At 43.6% G+C, this 25,025-nt stretch overlaps 1 long non-coding RNA gene across 1 annotated transcript; it reads left to right on the top strand.

Moving 5' to 3' along the window:
• Window positions 1–18,810: 18,810 nt before the first annotated feature.
• LOC144340515 (uncharacterized) lies at window positions 18,811–24,697 on the top strand. The gene is made up of 4 exons (XR_013416699.1): window positions 18,811–18,875; window positions 20,015–21,616; window positions 22,467–22,929; window positions 24,369–24,697. It is a non-coding gene; the product is annotated as an uncharacterized LOC144340515 (long non-coding RNA).
• Window positions 24,698–25,025: the final 328 nt, after the last annotated feature.

Below are 25,025 nucleotides of genomic sequence, written 5' to 3'. Positions count from 1 at the left end.
TAAGGTCAGGAGTTTGAGACCAGCCTGACCAACATGGTGAAACCCCATCTCTACTAAAAATACAAAAATTAGCCGGGCTTGGTGGCACACACCTTTAATCCCAGCTACTCAGGAGGCTGAGGCAGGAGAATCACTTGAACCTGGGAGGTGGAGGTTGCAGTGAGCTGAGATCGCACCACTGCACTCCAGCCTGGGTGACAGAGCAAGACTCCATCTTAAAAAAAAAAAAAAAAAAAAGGTCTGAAAGAGCACAAACTGAAAACCTAATGTCACACATCAAGGAACTGGAGAGATATGAACAAATAAAACCCAAAGCCAGCATAAAAAAAAGAAATAACAGGCTGGGTGCGGTGGTTCACGCCTGTAATCCCAGCACTTTGGGAGGCCGAGGCGGGCGGATCACAAAGTCAGGAGATCGAGACCATCCTGGCTAACACGGTGAAACTCCGTCTCCACTAAAAAATACAAAAAATTATCCGGGCGAGGTGGTGGGCGCCTGTAGTCCCAGCTACTCAGGAGGCTGAGGCAGGAGAATGGCGTGAACCCGGGAGGCGGAGCTTGCAGTAAGCGGAGATCGCGCCACTGCACTCCAGCCGGGGCGACAGAGCAAGGCTCCGAGACTCCGTCTCAAAAAAAAAAAAAAAAAAGAAAGAAAGAAAGAAATAACAAAGATCAGAGCAGAACAAAATGACACTGAAACAAAAGTAATATAAGAGATAAATGAAACAAAAAACTGGGTGTTTGTAAAGGTAAACAAAATTGATAGACCATTGGTGAGGTTAACCAAGAAAAGCAGAGAAGATCCAAATAAGCTCAATTAGAAAATAAACTGGAGATATTACAACTAATACCACAGAAACACAAAAGATAATTTAAGGCCACTATGAACACCTTTACACACACCAGCTAGAAAATCTAGAGAAAGTGGATAAATTCCTGGAAACATACAACCCTCCTAGACTAAATCAGGAAGAAACAGAAATCTTGAACAGACCAATAAATAACAAGCAGTGAGACTGAAACAGTAATAAAAAAATTGTCAACAACAACAACAACAAAAAGAGTCCAGGACCAGATGGGTTCACAGACAAATTCCATTAGACATTCAAAAAATTAGTACCAATCCTACTGAAACTATTCCAAAAGATAGGAAAAAAGGGAATCCTCCATAAATCATTCAATGAAGCCAGTATCATCCTAATGCCAAAAGTAGGAAATGACATAACAAAAAAAGAAAAATACAGACCAATATCCCCAATGAGCATAGATGCAAAAATCTTCAACAAAATACTAGCTAACCAAATCCAGTAGCCTATCAAAAAAATAATACATCATGATGAAGTAGGTTTCATCCCAGGGATGCAGGGATGGTTTAACATATGCAAGTCAATAAATGTGATACACTACATAAACAGAATTAAAAACAAATATCATATGATTATCTCAACAGATGCAGAAAAAGCATTTGATAAAATCCAGCATTGCTTTATGATAAAAAACCTTCAACAAAATAGGCATAGAAGGGACTTACCTCAAAGTCATGAAAGTGATATATGATAAACTCACAGCCAACATCATAGTGAATGGGGAAAAGTTGAAAGCATTCCTCCGAGGACTGAAACAAGACAAGGATGTCCATGTGCATCACTTCTATTCAACATAGTACTGAAAGTCCTAGCCAGAACATCAGGCAAGAGAAAGAAATAATGGGCATCCAAATTAGAAAAGAGGAAGTCAAAATGTCCCTGTTCACTGAGGATATGATCGTATAACTAGAAAATACTAAGACTCATCCAAAAGGCCCCTAGAACTGATAAACAAATTTGGTAAAGTCTCAGGTTACAAAATCAATATACACAAATCAGGAGCATTGCTATGCACCAACGACGACCAAGTGAGAATCAAATCAAGACCTCAATCCCTTTTACAACAGCTGCAAAAACAAAAAGCAACAACAAAAAAACTTCCGAAAAAACAACATCCCCCAAAACCTAGGAATATACTTAACCAAGCAGGTGAAAGATGCCTACAAGGAAAACTAAAATCATAGATGACACAAACACATGGAAACACATCCCATGCTCATAGATGAATAGAATCAATATTGTGAAAATGACCATACTGCCCAAAGCAATCTATACATTCAGTGCAATTTTCATCAAAATACCATTGTCCTTCTTCACAGAACTGGAACAAACAACCCCAAAATTCATATGGAACCAAAAAAGAGTCCACATATCCAAAGCAATACTAAGCAAAAGTAACAAATCTGGAAGCGTCACATTAACGGACTTCAAGTTATACTACAAGACTATCGTTACCAAAGCAGCATCGTACTGGTATAAAATAGGCACTTCAGCTGGGCACGGTGGCTCACGCCTGTAATCCCAGCACTTTGGGAGGTAGAGGCGGACAAATCACTTGAGGTCAAGAGTTCAAGACTAGCCTGGCCAACATGATGAAACACCATCTCTACTAAAAATACAGAAAATTAGCTAGGCATGGTGATGGACGCCTGTAATCCCAGCTATTCGGGAGGCTCAGGCAGGAGAATCACTTGAACCTGGGAGGCAGAGGTTGCAGTGAGTCGAGATGGTGCCATTGCACTCCAGTCTGGGCAACAAGAGCAAAACTCCTTCTCAAAACAAAACAAAATAGGCACTTAGACCAATGGAATGGAATAGACAATCCAGAAATAAAGCCAGATGCTAACAGCTAACTGATCTTTGACAAAGCATACAAAAAAAACAAATTGGGAAAAGCACATCCTATTTAATAGATGGTGCTGGGAAAACTGGCAAGACACATGTAGAATGAAACTGTATCTCCATCTCTCACTTTGTATAAATGTCAACTCAAAATGGATCAAAGACTTAAACCTAAGACCTAAAACCATAAAAATCCTAGAAGATAACATTTAAAAACCCTTCTGGACATTTGCTCAGGCAAAGAATTCATGACTAAGAACCCAAAAGCAAACACAACAAAAATAAAAATAAATAAATGAGACCTGGTTGAATGATAAAGCTTCTGCGCAGCAAAAGAAATAATTAGCAGAGTAAACAGACAACCCACACAGTAGGGGAAAATATTCACAGTCCATACATCCAACGAAGGACTAATATCCAGAATCCACAAGGAATGCAAAGAAATCAGCGAGAAAAAAAACAAATAATCCCATCAAAAAGTGGGCAAAAGACATGAATTGACATTTCTCAAAAGAAGATATACAAACAGCCAACAAACATGAAGTGCATCACAGAGGTCTGTTACTGTTCCAACCCCAAAGCTCAGCACCCTGTGCGGCATGTGGTAAGACCTCAGCAAATACATCAGTTGGCTGGATGAAGGAGGACAGGTGTGAGCTGACAAGGAAAATCTTGTGATTTTTGTTGGCGGATGAATGTAAAAGTGTTGATGTACCTCCCTTGTAAGGAGATAGAAAGGTAGAGAGCAGACAGATGCATGCATGGATGAATGCATGTATGGATGGAAGGATGGATGGACGGACGGACGGACGGATGGATGGATGGACGGATGGATGAATGGATGGATGGATGGATGTTCATTTTCTGTATGTGTTTCTATTGCTGTTCTGCCTTTCTGTTTTGTCTCTGGCTCTGTCTGTGTCTGCCATTGTCCCTTCACTATTGTGCCTTCATTATTATCAGTAACATCTTTTACCTGGTCTTACAGGATCTTGCCTGTGTTGTATTAGTAGTCACAGGACAGAAAAAGGAAAGAAGTCTGTGGAAAACAAAATAAGGGAAACAGATGCTTCAGACATGGGGCAGTGGGAGGATGTGTGGACCTGAGGCCCCCAGGGAGACAGGGGCTGCACCTCACTGCAGAGTCAATCCTGCTGAACACAGAGGGGAAAAGCGCTCAGACAGCCGTGCCTGTGCTGATCAGAAGGGAGGGCTGCGCCTCCAGATCCTTCTCCTTGTGTTCTTCAGGGCCCAGCCCTGGGAGTTCCAGGGTCCCACTTTCTGAGTTAGGACCTCAAGGCCCTATCAGAGTCCAGCCCCAGGAAGCCTGCAGTCATAGCACTGAGCTAGTCCGAGTTACTGCCATGAAAAGGGATTTGATAATTCCCAGAGGAGCCTTTCAGCCTCTTTCCATGGTTGTTTCTGCCCTTTCAAAGGCACAGCCAGAGACATCAGAAATGAAATTGTGTATAATTATATGGACTTTTCGACAATCATTGAAATTTCTGTAAGCCCCAGTTACATTTTGGCAACCCCATCAAAGCCAGGTGTGCCCAGGGCAGTCAGCTCAGGCCCTGGACTCTCATTCAGATTGGATTCTATGAGAACCGTATTCGCGGTGAGAATTCTAGAGCCAGATCTTGCTACTCCACAATTGCCTCACGTTGCAAGACAAGCAAATCTAGCCTGAGTCTCCAGATTCCAGGGCTGCCTAGGAGGAAATTCCATTCCCGCGTGGATGACCTCAGGCTCCGAACCCCTGCCCCACGCAGTCCTCACCCAGTGCTCGAGTGCTCTCAATCAGAATCCGAGAGCAGCGCAGCGGCGCCCCCGTGTGGCCACAGAGCCGAGGACAGAGGATCCCGCTCCCCTTTCTCACCAGCCGGGACCTCCAAGGCTCTCACTCTCCTCCCAGCACCTGGACAGGGCTCTGCACGCAAGGGGCCTCCGGGTCTCAAGTCAGGCTCTGAGTCCATTCGGCTTCCCAAAATCCATGTTGACAATGACATTTCCTCTCACCACTGAGTGAATGGACTTTTGCCTCAGGGCAGAGAGAGGCCTCCAGGGCAAAACAATGGGATCAGATCTGGGGATGACCCACCCCAAACCCTTGCTACCACAGAACCCAGTCTCTCAGCCACCAGATGGGGCCTTGGCCTCCCGCCCCCTCGTTTGTTCCTGCTGCTGTTCCTGCAGGTGGAGGCTGCTCATCCCAGGGATCAGCCTGTGAGCCTCCAACCCTGGGGTCCGGGGACAGCAGCTCCTGGTGCCTCCGTCCAGGAAGAAGGGAGCCTCCAGAGAGCAGAAGGGAGAAAAAATGGATCAAGGGAGAAGGGGGTGGGGGGAAGGAAGAGAATGAAAGGAGCCAGGGAGGAGAGAAAAATGGAAAACATTCTATTAGGAGTGTGTGTGTGTGTGTGTATGTGTGTGTGTATGTGTGTGTATGTGTGTGTGTGTGTGTGTAGACCAGGAGAGTTTCTAGGGTTCTGAGGAAAAGAGAGCTGCTATACAGATGCTAAGGGGCCCAGCCCTGGGAGTTTCAGGGTCCCACTTTCTTAGCTAGGATCTTAAGGCCCTATCAGAGTCCACCCCCAGGAAGCCTGCAGTCATAGCACTGGGCTAGCTGGACGGCTGCCTCTTCTTTGCCTTTGACAGCAGGAGCTGCCATGCCAGGCCCAGGGGCCCTGGGGTCATGGGCAGAGAGCAGGTCCCTCTGCTGGCAGCCAAGGAGATGTTGTTCTTGGAGGGTGCGTCAAAGACTTACTTAGCTGGGAGTCTGAAGGTGGTCATGGGTTACAAAGAGCTCAGTGGTGAGCCTGGCCCAAGCTTCTGACCCCTTTCTTTGGATCTCAAGGGCTCATCATTCCCTATTCCCAATGGATCTCAAGAATTTGCCTATTTACCTCCTGCCTCAGACCCTCCCCACTTTGATACCTTGGGACGCAGGCATCCTCTTTCCTTCTCCTCCAGCTACCCAAGCACCTCCAGGCCCTACTCTCTGCCAACTTGAACTCCAGGACCCTGCAGCCCCACCCCCAAATTGCTAGATAATATAGTGATTCTATTTTTAGTGTTTTGAATAGTCTCTATACTGTTTTCTATAGTTGCTGTACTAATTTCACACACTGTGTGTAAGACTGCCCTTTTCTTCAGATCCTCACAAGCATCTGTTTTTGCTTTTGTTTTTGTTTCTGTTTTGTCTTTTTAGTTGTACCCATTCTATCTGGGGTAAGATGATATTTCATTGTGGTTTTGATTTGCATTTCCCTGATGATCAGTGATGTTGAGCATTTTTCAAGTACCTGTTGCCCATTTGTATGTCTTCTTTTGAGAAATGTCTATTCATGTCCTTTGTCTACTTCTCAATAGAATTTTTTGGGTTTTTTTTTAACTCTCGAGTTGAGTTCCTTATATATTCTGGATATCAGTCGTTTGTCAGATAAATTGTTTGAAAATATTTTCTCCCATTCAAGATGTTGTCTCTCTACTCTTTTGATGGTTTTCTTTGCTGTGCAGAAGCATTTTAGTTTATTATAGTCCCATTTGTCTGTTTTGTTTGGGTTGTCTGTGCTTTTGAAGTCTTAGCCAAAAAATCTTTGCCCAGACCAATGTCCTAGAATGTTTCTCATAAGTTTTCTTCCAGTTGTTTTATAGTTTTGGATCTTACATCTAAGTGTTTAATCCATCTTGAGTTGATATTTATATAGGGTGAGAGACAGGGATCTGATTTCATTCTTCTGCATATGGATATCCAATTTCCCCAGCACCATTTATTGAAGAGAGTGTCCTTTCCCCAAATGTATGTTCTTGGCACCTTTGTCAAGAATCAGTTGGCTGTAAATATGTGGATTTATTCCCAGATTCTCTATTATGTTGCATTGATTGACATGTGTTTGTAGAGACGAAGTCTCAGTATGTTTCCCAGACTGGTCTAAAACATCTGGGCTCAAGTGGTTCACTCTCCTCAGCCTCCCAAAGTGCAGGGATTACAGGAGTGAGCCACAGTACCTGGCCTCTATGCTGTGTTTTGATTCATCATTATCTCCTAAGCCCTTTCCCCACATTGATATTCTAGTAAACATCCCATGATTAAATTATATCTCTACACCTTGAGATAAACAAAAAATTATTTAAGCAGTAAAGAAAAATATGAAAAAATAAAACTACTACCAATGTTATTAGGAGGATAACCTTAAAACATTTCAGTAAGAAAATTTTTCTTTCATTTTTTTTAGCTACACCTGCTGGAATGGAAAATGTTTCTTAAATGAGACAAATATATGAAATTGAAAATGCTTAAACTTCAAAGGACTTACATTACATATATAGTCATTCTTTCTTAATGATGAGATAGGTTCTGAGAAATGTGTCCTTAGGTGATTTGGTCTTATGTGAACATCATAGAGTGTCCTTACACAAAGCTAGATGGTATAGCCTACTGCACACCTAGGCTACATGATAAAGCCTATTGCTCCTAGGATACAAACTTGGATAGCATGTTGCTGTAGTGAGTACTGTAGGCAACTGTAACACAATGGTAGGTATTTGTGGATCTAAACATATGTAAACAGAAAAAATACAGTAAAAATGCGGTAAAAAGATTTTTTAAATGGCACACCTGTATAAGTTACTTACCATGAATGGAGCTTACAGGACTGGAAGTTGCTCTGGGTGAGTCAGCAAGTGAGTGGTGAGTGAATGTGAGGGTCTAGGCCATTACTGTGCACTACTGTAGATTTTATAAATGCTGTACACTTAGATTACACTAAATTGATTTTAAAAGTCATTTTCTTTCTTTAATAATAAATTAACCTTAACTTAGTGTAACTTTTTTAACTTTATAAACTTTAATTTTTTAAACTTTTCAGCTTTTGTAATAGCACTTAGCTTAAAAGACCAACATGCTACAAAGCTGTACCAAAATATTGTACAAAAATATTGTTCCTTATATTTTCATTCTAGAAACTTATTTCTATTCAATTTTTTTTACTTTTAAATCTTTTCTGTTAAAAACAAAGACATACATTAGCCTAGGTTGACAAAGGGTCAGGATCAACAATATCACCATCTTCAGCCTTCACATCTTATCCCACTGGAAGATTTTCAGGAATAACATACATGGAGCTGCCATCTCCTGTGATAACAATGCCTTCTGGAATACCTCCTAAAGAACCTGCATGAGGCTGTTTTAAGTTAACATTTTTTAATAATTAGAAGGAGCACACTCTAAAATAACAATTAAAAAGTATAGTAAATACATAAACAAGTAACAGTCATTTATTATCATCAAGGATTATGTATTGTACATAACTGTATGTGCTAGACTTTTATAGGATTGATAGTGCAGTAGGTTTGTTTACACCAGCATTACCACAAACATATGATTAATACATTGTACTATGACATAAAATGTCACCTACAATGTCACTACAGAGAAGAAACCCCCAAAATCTGCGCTCCTAAGCTGCATATGCTTCAGGTGATACTCTAAGAAGCCCACCAGAGAAGAGTTGCTTGGAGATTGCATGCTAAGTAGAAATGCCAAAGGCTTTGGAGTATGAGGAGATGTTGGAATTTTAGCCCAGCCAAACCTGGGTTGAGCCAACAGGGTGGTGAAGCACTATGAGTGAGGACCCTTGCCTTGGAGGAAGACCACACTGAACTAGACTCATGTTAACAAAGGCTAAAATCAAGCCTAAGTAGAATCAAAGTGGGTCTGATTTTTATGATAATTAATGAACTGTCAAGCAGTTAGCAGTCTTAGGAGGAAGACAGCAAAATCCAGAACCTCTATAACGCATCACCCAGAATATGTGGCATGCCAAGCAGCAGAAAAATGCAACAAGTAGAGATAAAATAATCAACAGAAGCACACTCAGATGATCTGGATACTGAAGCCAGTGAGCAAGGACATTCTTTAAAATATTTATTATTAATATGTTAAGGATAATAGAGGAAAAGATGAGCAAACTATTTCACAATCCCCAGAAAGATCAATCACAAAAAGAGAAAACACGAATGAACACTGTGAGAAGGGACAACTTATAAAACCACAGATTTTATTAAAACAAAAATAAGAGAATATTAGACAAAACTTCATGATAATACCTTTTAAAATTTAGGTGCAATGAAATGAATTCTTGAATAACACAGCTGAATAAAGCCAACAGAAAACTAGATAGAAAATATAAATAGTCCTCTATCCATTAAGAAATTGAATTCTAATTAAATTCCTTCCCACCAGAAAAACTTCTTGACCACATTTCTTCCCGTCAATTCTTTCAAAAACTTAAAGAAGAAATGTCAGTCTTATATAGTCATCCCTTGGTATCCTTTTGGGATGGGTTCTAGGACCCCTGTGGATACCAAAATCTATGGGTGCTCTGGTCTCATGTATAAAATGGCCTAGTATTTGCCTACTACCTATGTGCATCATCCTATATACTTAAAATCATCTTAGATTACTTACAACACCTAGTGCAATGTCCATGATTGTAAACAATAGTTATACTATAATGTTTAGGAAATGATGACAAGAAAATGTCTGTGCATCTTCAGTACAGATGTAACCACTGTAGGTAGTCCTAACTACATAGTACACATGAGCAGCAACACAACATTTCCAATCCTCAGGCAGTTGAATTCACAGATGTGGAACACACAGACATAGAGGACAGACCGTCTTATATTTTATATAATGAAGAGTGGCCAGGTGCGGTGGCTCATGCCTGTAATCCCCATACTTTGGGAGGCCGGGGTGGGCAGATCACCTGAGGTCAGGGGTTCGAGACCAGCCTGGCCAACATGGTGAAATCTCATCTCTACTAAAAATACAAAAAAATTAGCTGGGCGTGATGACAGGTGCCTGTAATCCCAGCTACTCAGGAGACTAAGGCAGGAGAATCGCTTGAACCTGATAATTGCTAGGCTTTGAGTAAAGTAGATTGACCTCTATAATGTGACCCTCCCCAAACAACATAGAACTCTGCAGCAGACATCCTGGGATTTGAACTGCAATATCAGTCACCTGACCCACAAAGAGCTGGTTGGTTTGTGTACAGCATTTGCAAGATGAGCGGACAACACCCTGTTTGGAAGTCCACCCCTTTGATCAAAGAAGTTAAAAACAGGACAGTTTTTTTTTGTTGTTGTTGAATTGCATGATGTTTTCTGAGAAGTGGTGAAAGAATTGAACAATGACAGAAGTGCCTATGTTTTAGTTTTTCTGACTTATGGGCAGTGACTGATGGCCTGGCCATATAATTAAGAGAGCAATGAAAAACTGGCCTATGAAAAGAAAACCCACATAGGACACAGTCTTATGGAAATCACTATGGTAATTTGAGGGGTGCATTAATGTAAGACATGTTGATGTCTGATATAAATTGGATGTTGTCCCCACCCAAATCGCATGTTGAGATATAATCCCCAGTGTTGGAGGTGAGGCCTGGAGGGAGGTGATTGGATCATGGGGATGGCTTCTCATGAATGGTTTAGTACCATCCCCTCGGTGCTGTTCAATGCCCCTCAGAATAACTTCCCTCCAGGTTTGGAAGGTGATTGAAATCAACAAGCATTTATTTCTAAGTGCTTTCCGGGTGTACCTGTAATTCCAGCTACAAGAAGAGCTGAGGCAGAAGGATCTCTTGAGCCCAGGAGTTTTAGTTTTGCCTCAGCAACTTTTGAGTCCAACCAGGGAAAATATCAATACCACATCTCAAAAAAATCCACGTTTGCTTGTGGTGATCACCTGATTCCATGAAATAAGTAGACACTGAGGGCTGCAGCAATGCAGAGATGGGCTGAATCAAGACATATTCCTTTTACATCCTCCACCTCACAGGCACGAAATACCCCTAAGGACTGTTCTGTTTAAGAAGAGACAGAGACAGCATATGGCTATGTGGCAGATTCTCTCATGGGAAAGGCTTGGAGATAGATAGCTGGCAAATTAGACTGATACCAGTATTCCTAGGAGGCAGCAAATGGGTCTTGGCAGGAATAGATACTGGAGTGAGCATTGATCAGCTGGTGGTAGATATGTTATCAAACTGAACTGGGCCCACTCGCCTGGTGCAACAAAGGTAAACGTCCACATTGAGATTTTGTAGTGGGAGAAAGGAAGGCATTTATTTGCAAGGCACCAAGCAAGGAGAATCGGGCAGCTCACACTTAAGACCTAACCTCCCCAGTGGCTTACAAGCAGGAGTTTTTAAGACAGGGGTAAAGTTCAGGAAAGCAGAGTGACAGGCAACATCAAAAATCAATGCATAGAAATTACACACTGGTTTGGCCTAAAAAGGTGGGGTATCCTGACGAGGGATCTTACAGGTCATAGGTGGATTGAAAGATTCTCTGATTTGTGATTGGATAAGGAGCTAAAGCTTTGTCTACACACTTGAGGGCAGAAGGGAGGAATGTTCAGGTATGGTCTGTGGACCTGACTGTCTCCAGGCCCTTCAGGAACAAATTTAGAACAAAGAATCACAGTCAGCATTGAGTCCTCATTTTCTCCTTTTCTGAGGTCTCTTCATCCCTGGCTCTGTTTGGTGAGAGGCTGGATTCTTGAAAAACTACTCAAGATGTTAAGATGTTCTCTTTAGTTTCTATAAAGAATCAAACATCTTGTAACTCTAGCTCCCTTGGCTATTGTTTTAAGCTATTTTTACCTGCTTGCTTACAAGTTCACTCACTTGCTTTTTAGGGCTGGCTAGATGCCTGGAATTTCTCTTGAAGGAACTCAACATTTTCCTTTATTTCCATGTTAGGGAAGCCTGGCAGGCTTCTAAGAGAAATCCCTACTTCATCTCAGATGCAAATGCTTCGAGTACTATTATAGAACCTGGATGGAAGATACTGCAACCATTTGCATCACTGAGTCACATTTCTTCACAGCAGGAAACACACTTGCCCAAAATGTCCAACAGTGTTCAGAAAAATATTTTGCTCAGAGGAATAGTTTCATAGAGAATAAAAATGGTCAGTTGACCCATTGCTTTTATAAAGCAGGAGTGGGGAGACATAAGCATGAAGGGCGGGCTTACACACCTTCATGAGTGTGCTCACACTGGACACAAGTGTGGACAAAGGAGTGTCCCCACTAGAGAGTGTCCTCTTTTTTCCTGCTGGATCAGGGAAAGGTGCTGGTGTGACTCTACATACAACTTTTCCCATGGCAAGAGGACACTGGAGTGATGACTATACTTCACCTCAACTCTCCTTTCTCATACCTGAAGCAGTGCTCTTACGACTAGGGATGCAAATAAAAGTTCCAGAAACAGGAATTATTCCTAAGCAAGAAACTGTAAATATATTTTAAAACCATTATGCAAGAATTCCTAAGGGCCTGGAGGAGTAGGTTGTGCATTCACTGCATCTGGCAAAGTTGGGAATAACACTGAGTGCAGCTGTATTGCCCGGGGTCAGATAGCCGCTCAGTTCTCCACCTGCATAACCCTAACCTCTACAAACTGGAATGGACTGACAGGAGACACTTGCTAGAACAGTATTGCTCCCTTCAGTCTAGGCCAGCACAGTAGCAGAACCTAATGTTCCTTCCAAAACTAGAAATGTTTGGTATAAATGAAGAGAAGGAGGATTAGTAGCTGAGGGTAAATGAATGAATAAACTGGTTGTGTAATAAGGAAAATCCAATGTTACATGAACTCCTAAAAAAAAAAGAGGTATAAGCAAGAGATGATACTGTCTCTTGACAGTGATGGTGCACCCCATCTCCATGGGGACAGAGGGTTCTGTGCTCAGGGTGCTTCCAGACGTCACCCCCTGCACTTCATCTGGCTGCTCATTTGTATCCTTTAAAACTGCTATTGTTTGAATGTTTCCCCAGAAAAGCATCTGTTGGAAACTTAATCCCCAATGCAACAATGTTAAGAGATGGGACCTTTGAGAGGTGATTGGACCATCAGAGCTCTGCCTTCATTAATGAACTGATTAAGGCTGCCCTCATTAAGGCTGATCATAAAGGACCTGAGCCTGTGAGTTCGACCTCTTACTCCCTTTAGCGCTCACCATCTCTTGCACTTCTCCCTTCTGCCAGATACAGTCCCTTGATGCTGGAATTCCCATCCTCGACAACCAAGAGCCAATTAAATTTTTGTTCGTTGTAAGTTATCCAGTCTCAGGTGTTCTATTATAGTGGCATAATTTAAACCAGGGATCCCTAACTCCCCTGCAGTGGACCGGTACAAGTTTGTGGCCTGTTAGGATCCAGACTACACAGCAGGAGGTGAGGGGTGGGGGAGAGAGCATAAGCATGACAGCCTGAGCTCTGCCTCCAGTCAGATCAGTGGTGGCGTTAGGTTCTCATGGGAGCACGAACCCTACTGTAAACTGTGCATGCGAGGGATCTAGGCTGCACCCTCCTTTATAAGATTCTAATGCCTGAGGTGGAATTCTGAGGTGGAACAGTTTCATTCCAAAACCAATCCCTGCCCACTTGCGCCACCTGCCCTGGTCAGTGGAAAAAGTTTGTTCCATGAATCCAGTCCTTGGTGCCAAAATAGGTTGAGGTAAGCTATGATTACTGCTGATTTAAGCTATGACAATAATAAGCTGCAATACTGATTGTGAAAGAAAAATAAAATCTTGGGACCCCAAACTCACAATGCCAAAGGGAAAAGTTAAGTTTGGGAGCTGAGTCATGGAAAAACTGCCTTTCTTTTGTTCCTAAACAAATACCTGCAAAGATAGAAGACCACATATCTCCCCAGGTGGCCTCCCTCACAAATTGCTCACAAGGTAATTCCTTGTGGGCCCCAACATCTTTACCCTAAAACTGAGTTTTGTTGAATTTCCCCCAACAATGTAAATTGACAGCTTATCTTCACAGGTACAGGACAAACACAAGACTAGAAACCATCCCTCCACCCACCCGGAGACAAGTGCGTATTTGACTACTGTGTATTTACTTTAGCTTATGTAAAATGCAGATTTACTGAGCACAAGATGAATGCATAGTTGGCCGATTTTTCCCCTTCTGCCTGCTCTTTCCCCTGTAAGTATTGAAGTCCTCAAAACCCTCTCAGGAAAAAGCATGGGCCACAGATGCTAGTGGTTTGTGTCTTTTTTTCCAAGGTGTGTCTTGAAACGGGAGACTGGAGGGACCCATGGATCCCAGCCCTGGACCTGGTTCCCCCAGTACGAGCCATGAGCCAGTTGAATCTGAATGCAAAGATAGAATGAGGACTGACCGGAGTCACACTGACATCAACCCCCATAACATGGGGACAGATCAAGAAAACCACACAGGAAGCTGAGAAACTGCTGGGGCGCCAGGGTTTCACCTTTTGCTGGAACTCAGAAGTACCATCGATGCTTAATGGACTGATGCTTTCTGACTGAGCTCCTCTCTACCCTGAATACAAGAGACCCTAACAGTTAGGCAGGAATCTCATCGCCCTTATTCATTATGAAGAAGTTGCAGAAAACAGACCTTCATCCTTCTGCAACCCTTAGGATTAACAGGCCTCTTGTAAAAGGGAAGGGGGAAATATGTAAGAAGCATTCAAACCCCAGTGACCCCATTTTGAATAAGGGCTAAGAAAAATGAAGCTGGATCACCAACCGGCAATTAAAAGCTGCACAGCCTGCAGTTGCGTTGCTCAATTAATTTAAAAACAAAAAGGAGGAGATGTTGGAGGCCACACGAATGTTTCTTATGATTAGGCACAACTGAAGCCTGCCAGTAACGATATGAACCTGTGATCAATTAAGCAGCTGACCAATCATTGCATCCTCCTCCTTGCTCTTGTTACCCAATAAATATGAAGGGCTGAGAAGCTCGGGGTGGCAGTCTTCGCTCACTAGAAGCAGGGAACTCTTTTCTTCTCTTCTCTCTTCTTCCCCATGCTAGCTTTTCCTTAAAATGACTTAGGGTATCTGGCAGATAAAATTTCTAAGCAGCAAAGCATCCAAAGAGTGACTTGGGTGCTCTTAAAAGCATTCCATTTTAAAAGGGAAACAGAGCATAAAAGTTCAGAAAATTTACAGCCCTGCAATGCAGTAGAAAAGAAAAACCCATTTTTTGAGGAGAAACTCAAGCTAGCTGCAGAAATTTGCATAAGTAACAATGAGCCAAGTGTTGATCCCCAAGACAATGGGGAAAATATCTCCAGGGCAAGCCATAAGTCTTCATGGCAGCCCCTCCCATCACAGATCCAGAAGCATAGGAGGAAAAAATGGTTTTGTGGGTCCCGCCCAGGGTCCTCATGCTGTGTTCAGCTTAGGGACTTGGTGCCCTGCGTCCCAGATGCTCCCACTGCTGCTAAAAGGGGCCAAAGTACAGCTTGGCCCATGGCTCCAGAGGATGCAAGCTTTAAACCTTGGCAGTTTCCACATGGTTTTGAGCCTGCAAGTGCACAGAAGTCAAGAATGGAAGTTTGGGGACCTCCACCTAGATTTCAGAAGATGTATGGAAATGCTAGGATGTCCAGGCAAAGTTTGCTGCAGGGGTAGGGCCCTCATGGAGAACCTCTGCTAGGGCAGTGTGGAAGGGAAATGTGGGGCTGGAGCCCCCACACAGAGTCCCTACCAGGGCACTGCCTAGTGGAGCTGCGAGAAGACGGCTACCGTGTTCCAAACCCCAAAATGGTAGATCCACCAACAGCTTGCACTGTGCATCTGGAAAAGACACACTCAGGCCACACTGTGAAAGCAGCCAGGAGGGAGCATATACCCTGCAAAGCCACAGGGGCAGAGCTGCCCAAGATACGGGGACCTACCTTTTGCATCAGCATGACCTGGATGTGAGACACAGAGTCAAAAGAGATCATCTTGGAGCTTTAGAATTTGACTGCCCCACTGGATTTAGGACTTGCATGGGCCCTGTAACTCCTTCGTTTTGGCCAATTTCTCCCATTTGGAATGGCTGTATTTACCCAATACCTGTACCTGCATTGTATCTAAGAAGTAACTAGCCTGAGTTTGATTTTACACGCTAATAGGTGGAAGGGACTTGGCTTGTCTCAGATGAGATTTTGGACTGTGGACTTTTGGGTTAATACTGAGATGAGGAAAGACTTTGGGGGATTGTTGGGAAGGCATGATAGTTTTGGAAATGTGAGGATATGAGATTTGGAGGGGACAGGGGCAGAATGATATGGTTTGGCTCTGTGTCCCCACCCAAATCTCATCTTGAATTGTACTCCCATAATTCTTACATGTTGTAGGAGGGACCCAGTGGGAGATAATTTGAATCATGGGGGCAGTTTCCCCGACACGATTCTTGTGGTATTGAATCAGGCTCACAAGATCTGATGATTTTATCAGGGGTTTCTGCTTTTGTATCTTACTCATTTTCTCTTGCCACTGCCATGTAAAAAGTGCCTTTCACCTTCTGCCATGATTCTGAGGCCTCCCCAGCCATGTGGAATTTTAAGTCCAATTAAACTTCTTTTTCTTCCTAGTCTTGAGTATGTCTTTATCAGCAGCGTGAAATTGGACTAATACAGCTGGCTTCATAGATTGAATTGAGAAAAGCTGCCTCCTTTAATTTCTAAAAGGTATGTGTAAAATTGATGTTATTTCTGAATTATATGTTTGATACAATTCATCAGTAAAGCCTCCTGGAGTTTCCTATATGAGAAGGATTTTGATTACAAATTCAATTTCTACAATCAATATATGGCTGACCACATTATCTATCTCTTCTCAGGTCAGTTTTCATAAGTTTTCCCTCTAAAGGAAATTGTTCATTTCATTTGCTTGTCAAACTTATTGACATGAGATTATCAATATTTCTTTTTGAGATCTAGAGTGTGTACTGATGTTCTCTCTACAGAGAAAAGAGACTCGAGTTGAGAACATGTCTGTATCTCAACTAAGAAATGTTTTTGTGACCACAAAGGGGAGGAAACAGGAAGATGTGGTCAACTGTGGCAGAAGTTAAGGCTAAAAAAAAGAGTGAAACAGTGAATTTAAAGATACTAAACAGACATAACGACAAAAATTAATAAATGCATCCCTTTGGATTGTGATTTAAACACATCCATTTTTAGAAATGGTCATTTATTATAATTATGAAGTTCATAAAGTTCTCTCAGAGCCACATTTAAAAATATTTACTGATGAAGTATGACTGAAATGTTCTTCAAAATATCCAGCATGTATTGGGGGTGGGAACCAGTTGAAGGTATAAATGATGCAAGATTTGCTATGAGTTGATGATTATTGAAGGTAATTTATGGTCGATACATATGTGATGGTTCATTGTACTATTTTCCCTACTTATGTCATACTTGAAGTCTCAATAATAATATTTTTCCAAAGAAAGACGCTGAAAGCCAAGATCCTTGAAAATCATATACCTTCTTCCAGGGACAAGCTCTGTGAGGAAATATGATGGGATCATTCCTGAGGAGGTCTACTAAGGAGGTCTACTGAGATGAGGGGAACCTCCGCTGAGGGCCCCAGAGGTATAATTTGCCCACCTGATTGGACAGTTTCACTCCTCTTGTACCCTGATGACATTTTCACAACTGTGTGCTCAGAAAAGCATCCTTGCAGGAGGAAGGTTCAGTCACATGGAGGGAGAAGGGAGAAATAATAGACAAGGAGAGCAGAAACTCCCATGTAAGATTTCCCAGCAACCTCTGAGAAAGAAGGTCAGGAACGAAAGGTCAGCCTGGGCCTTCCCCCACGCTCCCCAGCCTTGGTTCCCTAATTAGTGCTCCTGATTCAAGGAAGCAAGCTGCAGGGCCTGGCACTGTCTTCTATTTGGAGCTGATTATGGCAATGTACCACAGTGTACTATTGCTCAGACTAAAAGTGGTTTCTTATGTTTTTTAATTCCCCTTGAAAATCTCTTGTGACCAAAAAAAAAAAAAAAAAGTCTCTGGGTATACAGAAAATAGATTGATAGGTTGTGCCATAACTGTAACTAATGTGAACTTCCAAGATACAAATGTATTCACAACTTTATTTTTTCAGTGATTCATTCTAATGCCTCTTGAGGCTTCCTGTGAAATGTCTAAGCACCCTACAGCCAAAGGGGATACTCACAGTCTCCTTCAGTCCTAAGAACCGAAAAGAAGAAAGGAAGCTGTTGCCCTTCTCTGCTATAGGTGTTGCTGTTGAAAACTCATCCCACACAACTGATGTTGATAATTTTTCACTGCCTTAGTCACCTAAAAAGGCCTTGCTGATCCACATTGCTGTCCAGATTACTACGATTCTCTAAGGAAGGGACGATTGTTGCAACTGAGTGATGGAAACACTTTGCTATTCTTTCTAATTTTTTATGTTTAAAGTTTTCCATAATAAAAAGTTAAAAACCAAAAATTGAAAGAATCTGACAGGCTGGGCACAGTGGCTCACGTCTATAATTCCCGCATTTTGGGAGGCCAAGGCAGATAGATCACTTGAGCCCTGGCATTCAAGACGAGCCTGGGCAACATGGAGAAACCCCATCTTCACAAAAAACAAATACAAAAATTAGCTGAGTATGGTGGCAGGCTCCTGTAGTCCCAGCTACTCAGGGGGCTGAGGCAGGAGGATCACTTAAGCCCAGGAGGCAGAGGCTGCATTGAGCTGAGATGGCGCCATTGCACTCCAGCCTGGGCAACAGAGTGAGACCCTGTCTCAAAACAAAACAAAAACCAAACACAAACCACTAAAATTCCATAAAATAAAGAAAGTAGAAAAAAATTAATAGAACCCAGTCAGAGGCCACAGGAGATGTGGCTAAAGGAAAAATTTTGGGTTGGGTGAACTCTCCCATGGGCTCTGGAACACAATATCCCAAGGATCTCAGGGATTAGCGCCCTTCATATTTACCTGCAGCCTGGGAGTAGCTCCCTCCTTTTCCACCTGTTGGAAGAAAATGTCCTGTGAGAGGCCAGGGAAGAGGCAGGGCCATGACGTCCTAGGCCATGAGTCCTAGACTTGGATCCCAGAGAACTTTGCAGAACTGTGACTGCAGACCCAGGGCAATGTCAGGAAACATCAAGAAAGGTGATGTGGGTCCTGGACCAACTGCCTTCCTGAGGTCTGTCCTCAGCAGGAACCTTTCTCTAACTTGTGACTGCTGAGATCAGGTCACCATCACTACAATCATCAAGGTAATAAATTTGTCCTTCATTTTCACAGGTGGTTTACAAAAGAGTAAATGCTGGCACACAGGGTCCCAGGCTGGTACTTCCAAGTTACAAGGTAGGGCACACCTCTACCTGGCGCTGTTAGAAGGAGTAAATGTGGTTTTTCCATTTTTTGTGTGTTTTGCTTGTTTGTTTATTTGTTTGTTGAGACAAAGTTTCACTCTTGTTGCCCAGGCTGGAGTACAGTGGTGTAATCTCGGCTCACTGCAACCTCTGCCTCCCAGGTTCAAGCGATTCTTCTGCCTCAGCTCCCCGAGTAGCTCAGATTACGGATGCCTGCCACCATGCCTGGCTAATTTTTGTATTTTTAGTAGAGATGAGGTTTCACCATGTTGACCAGGCGCATCTGGAACTCCTGACCTCAGGTGATCCAAAGTGCCTCCCAAAGTGCTGGGATTACAGATGTGAGCCACCGCGTCCGGCCAGATTAAATGTGTTTTAATGCGTCAAAAGCACCTAGAACAGTGCCTGAGACATAGTAAGTTCTAGAGCTTCTATTAAATAAATAAAATATATACAAAAGTGATGCTAAATTCAAGATCCTGATCCTTTGAGACACCCAACATGTTTAGAATTGTGCTCAACTTCCACTTACACATTCACAGTGAAATGTTTCTGGATAACTGAATGATCTGTGTGAGGTGTCCATCTTTTACATTAAACTTGGTACAGCATACAACAATATTCTCTTATATCATAAAAAATAATTTACCAAGCTAACACAAGCTTGCTTTTTTGAATTCTTTTTTTCCACACAGCATAGAATTACACTGCTATATTTTTAAATTACAGATAATTTGAAAATATTTACACTGTAGTGCCCAAATATGATAATTATGATATATATTTATGTATATAAATAAATTTTATTTATATACATTTATTTAACATAAATAAATATATGTATATATTTATTTAACATAAATAAATATATGTTTATTTAATTATAAATAAGATAATTGTAATTATAAATATTATAATTATAAAATTGGGTAAAATGTTTGCAAATTAAAAATTATACTTAGAATAAATTTCTCACTTTACATCTTGAAATATGCTAGTAGTTACAGTATCTTTTCCTTGATGTATGTTTTATTTTATCATGGGAAGTAAAGGGAAAAGAAGGGAAACTTCATAAGTGAAAACAGGCGCCTGTCAGCCCAGGTACCTGGATTTTCAAAACCCTTTACCCAGGTGTGAGCCTTCTGACTTCCTGGATTCTCCACACTCCAGCACCGAGTTCCCTCTCCTATGATGAACTGGGGTCAGGAGAGGAGACGGACAGATGGGCCAATGCTGAAGGGCAGTCAGTCACCTGTGCCTGCAGAGGAGAAACCGCAGCCGAACCTGACGGGACCTCATGCGGAAATGAGTTTCCACGGACGGCCTCCAGCTCAGGGTTTCCATCCCAACTCGAGATCCCTAAACACCGAGGGCTCTGCCCAGTGTGGTTTGATCATGCCCCTCCTTCCCCACACTGTGGCTTTCCCTCCCAACTCCACACCCCCGGATGCTGGTACCAGGCTGGTACCAGGTGTTCATGGTGGACACCGCTCCCTCCGACGTGGGAACACTTTTGATCCAGCCGCTTTGACAACGTCGTCCAGTCTCCTCTGGAGAGAGCCACCGAGCCCTTTGCTGAGGAGCTGGTACTGACAGGGAACAGAGTTGCGATCTCGGATGGGGTTGGGGATGGACACCAAAGTCGTCTTCTAACCACCAAGTGGGCTCTAACCACGGAATTCGTCTCTTACCAGTGACTCCTCCAGAAGAGGAAGAAAGAAGCCTCTCTACACTAAGCTGAAACACTTAACACACTAAGTGTTACATTAAGTACACTAAGTGTTAAACTTAGTACTAAGTGGTACACGAAGCTGAAACAGCAAACTGCAGCCATGGCAGAGGAACCTCAACTTAAATAGTGCGGAGTTGCCACTTAGTTTCAGCGGCTTGTAGTCGAGGAGGAAGCGCGAGGCTTTAGCCGCTGCAAGATCCAAGCGCGCTCCCTCCCAGCGGTGGCCCCGGGCTCAGGGAACCAGGGCTGCTTCTCTCAGAGGCGGTTCGCCGCCTGAGAAACCCTCCGCTCCGAATCCGGGCTGGCCTCTCCGGGAAGCCTTGAAACTCAACTCCCGGGTGGGCCAGGAAGGCTGTCCACGTTGGGCAGCGCCGAGCTGGGGCCTCCCTCAGAGCCGAGCTGCTCGCAGCCCTCCAAGGCCCAGCCGAGCCTGGAGGAGAGACCAGGTCTACGCGGGTGGGGCCCTTGGTGCCTGGCGACCCCATGAGCCCCCACCCTCCAGCTTGGGGCGGGATAACCCAATCGGATGCTGGGGGTGGGGGTCCGTTTGGAAACCACTCTCTGCTTTGAGGACACGCGGGGAGCTTCCCTGGGAGGAGGAGGCTCTGAAGGAAAAGTGGATGAACACTGGGCAGGCCAACACCATTCTGCCCCAAGAAAACCTGGAGGTGAAGATGCCTTTGGAGAGAATAATAAAATGAAAAAGTCAAGGTGGATTGTGCCATCCCCTAAAAAGTCCAGCTTGTCAGTTAAACTTTCCCCAGGAGGATGGTGCCTGAACTAGAACGGGCCTCCTAAGATCTTATCTAGCTCCTCTCCTCTAAAAGCAAGTCTCTCCTCCTCTTGAAAAATAGCAAACACCTAGCAGAGGATCCCAGCTCCCAAGCCACTAATTGAGCTGCCAGTGTCCTGCCACTCTGATTGATGAAACACTGCCCAGGAGTTTATAACAGCTGGAGAGGGTCTTAAAGTTAGAGCCAGGAAAGGTGTCCTGGGGAAAGGTGAGTGAGTACAGAGCGACACCGGAAGCTGGGTTGTTCCCTGGGGCGGACAGGCATGCAGGCTGTCCAGCAGGTCCCCACCAGAGAGAGTCAGGAGGTGAAAAGATTTGTCCTGCAGAGGATGAAGAGGCATCGGAGGGGAAAGGCATGTTTGGGGTCACCTGGATTCTGCCGAACCAGAGAGGGAGGTGGAGATGGGAAGACACCCCAGACTACAGAGTAAAAAGAGATTATGTGTTTTAGTCACTCAAGGTTTTCTCAGTCATGACAGGAGCCCAAAAGGTAGCTTCCCTGTAGTTTGTGGTGGGAAGAATGACAAGATGGGAAGAATATCACCAGGGAAAGGGGTCAGTGGTTGGGAGTGAGGAGACAGGAAGGGAGTAAAGAAAGAACTAGGGGCTGGGTGACAGCACCAGTCTCAGAACCAGGTGCTGGGTTCTGCTTCATCAGGTTATAATCACATTGATGAGAGACTCCAGCAAGTGGAGAAATGGAAGCTGTGAGACCAGCCAAATGTGGCCTCATGATGGTATTCCCTGGCCCCATTCCTCTGCCACACTTGCTAGCAAGGAATCCGGAATCCTGAATCCTGGGATCCCTCTGTGTGCTGACACCAACCTGCCCTCCCTCCTCTTCTCCTCTCACCCTTTCCCTCCCTCCTCTGTTCTCCTGGCCTGGAGCCCCACTCACAATGCCTCTCCCTTCTCTTCCCCTCTGATAGCTTAGGAAGAACCAGATGCAGGCTGAGGTTAGGTGTTTTAATAATTTACTCAGTACTCTCTGAAAGTGTATTTGAGGACAATGACATTGTCCTTGGTCTCAAAGCATTTTCCCCACATCTGATCCTCAGCTATGAGAAGGCCATCAGATTGACTCAATGCCTGGGGAAGGAAACTTTGGCCCAGAGCCTTAAGGACGCTTGCCTGAGTTCATCTAACCCTTCAGCTGAACCTCCGGAACAACATCTTGCAAGAACCCTAATAGTAGAAGGCCCAACTTTTATCTCAAAACAGTAGACTCCAGCCCCTGGTGTTTTATTCTGCTGCCTGCTGGGGAAATTGGATAGGAATGATTTAGATATTTTGTGCATCAAAGAGGCCACCTACGCCCTTGGAGGAGCTTCTCCTGTGGCCCCAGTTGCTCCGGCCAAAGATGACCTCATCTCTACAATCCATCTCTGTAAAATGGGAAGAAATTCAAACATGCAATACATCAAGAATTGAATCCTTTTTCAGGAAATTTTGGGATATGTTCCAGAAAGGAAGACCTATACCCAAAGAGGGAGATTTTGGATCTAGGGAACTGCGGCACTGGTAAGAGGGGATGAAACTCACCAGAGAAGTAGGTGGGGGTAGGAGAAGAGTTGACAAGGCAGCAGGCCCAGAAAGTGACAAGCAGGCCCAGGTGGGTGGGAAGGCAAAGAGAGTCTTCCCCAGGAAAATGACCTTGACAACAACCTCCATGAGTTTGAAGATACCGAGAAGAGATTTACTCAACTAGGGTAGACTTGGGGGATACATTTATTAAAGTAGAAGAACATGGTAAGTAAGAAAATGAAAACACCAGGTAATTATTAAATCCCTGGAAAACATCAGTATGTGTGCATGGAAAAGATAAGTGAAGGGAGTTTAACATGCAGCTCAGGTTTGGCTAATATTCACATGCATAAATAATTGTATCTCTGACTCCCAATCAAGTCAAAATTACCATATATTCACTGAGAGGATGAAATTGTATATGTTGGGGCCAGATACCAAGGGTGAAAGCAAAATTGAAAAATCAGTACAGAGTGCCTGAAACTGAAATGTTTTAAGTCACTCCAATGTATGCTGTTAAGAGACATGGAGAGAAAGAAGAAAACGTAAGCCAAAAGTCTTCAAAGGGGCTGTCTACTTGAAAGGCAGTGGGTGGGAATGGTTGAGAGGGAGTAGAGGGGAACCAGTATTTTGCAACTGGTAAAAAAAAAAAAAAAAAAAAAAAAAAAAAGCAGGCAGCCTCTGGAGCCTCAGAAAACAGGGTTCCAGGAAGTGCTGGCGGGTCCCTGAGATCCCAAATTCTCTGTCTGTGCATGGCAGAAGAGAAGAAAGATATTCCAGGTGAAAAGCTTACTCTAGTCTCCCTCACGGCTCCTTTTCCAAGCGTTATGTGACAAATTCTTTCTAAATTCATTTCCCCTTGAGTGGAATTCCTCCCCTCATTTCCCGTACCCACACCACCAACATTTCATCAAAATGTTGTTCTGCACATACTCTGGGGTTTGTTTTTACCAACTGGTGACAAGGGCGCCTAGCCCAGCCAGAGCAGGAGTGCATCAGGGACTGCCCCAGGGACCAGAGCTCACCACGTCCGGGGCTCCAGGTCCACAGTGAGGGTGTCAACTCCTAGGAAAAATTTTTCTGTGGGTGTAAAGGAAAAGCCAGAATGACAAAGCTATCCCTTGTTTCATAGAGAGTGCAAACATCATGGGAAAACACAGAGAAACATGAAGAAATTACCTCTAAACAGAAGCAGGCTTAGTCAGGATGGTTTAGGGGCAAGGAAGAAGGTGGTGATGGGGGAGACACATGGCTTCTGGGCCCTGGCGGGGTGGGCATGGGTGAGGGGTGGGGGTAGCAGGTATAACTCTTGACTATGAGATGGATAATAGAGGGTTCAGAATAATTACTAAATGAAGTTTACATACATGTTTTAAGGACTTTGATTATATAAATATAATAACCTTGATTTTCCTCTTCCAACTCTGGACCGGCAGATCCATATGCCAATCAAGCTCCATGCACACCGCTGTCTTGAACTTGGCAAAACCTCAGGTCCAGTGGTTCTCCAAGATCTCCTCCAGACTCCACTGGAGACCCCCTTCTCCCTACTGTTGTGCTCTTTGCTAATAAGCTTGAACTGATTGGGGAAATTGAGCTGAGACCTCAGAAAAAATTGAGAATAAACACCAAAGTCCTTTTCTAACCACAGATGCCTCCAGAACAAGAAGAAACCTGTAGGTTTTTCCTTTTACCTGCAGTGTCTTTCTCCTCTTCTCTCATGCACAGACTCATAAACACTCAAATACCACTGAAGTTTCATTCCATGTCTTTGCTGTCCTTTGATCTCTTCATTCCTTCATCCCTATTGTAATGAAAAAAAGTAGTCCTCCCTCAGTGGTTTTCCCTTGGCAAACACTGGATGTACTGTACATTGCAGTTTGGAGGCCCCAGGTCCAACTGCAGCCATCTGCTGAGGAACCAAAAGCTCAACATCTGTAAAGCTGCCCACTTGGCTTCTGCGGTTGGTAGCTGAGGAAGAGCGGGTGACAATTTAGCAGACCTAGGATCTGAGGGCCTCTCTAGCAGCATTTGGACCTGGGCTCAGGGAACCAGGGCTCCTTCTCTCTCAGGCTGAGTGGGGCTTGTAGCAT

The sequence above is a fragment of the Macaca mulatta genome, chromosome 4, assembly GCF_049350105.2.
Source record: "Macaca mulatta isolate MMU2019108-1 chromosome 4, T2T-MMU8v2.0, whole genome shotgun sequence".
Taxonomy (NCBI): Eukaryota; Metazoa; Chordata; class Mammalia; order Primates; family Cercopithecidae; genus Macaca; species Macaca mulatta.
The sequence above is the reverse complement of the archived record's forward strand: the minus strand, read 5'-3'. Positions and strand labels throughout refer to the sequence as shown.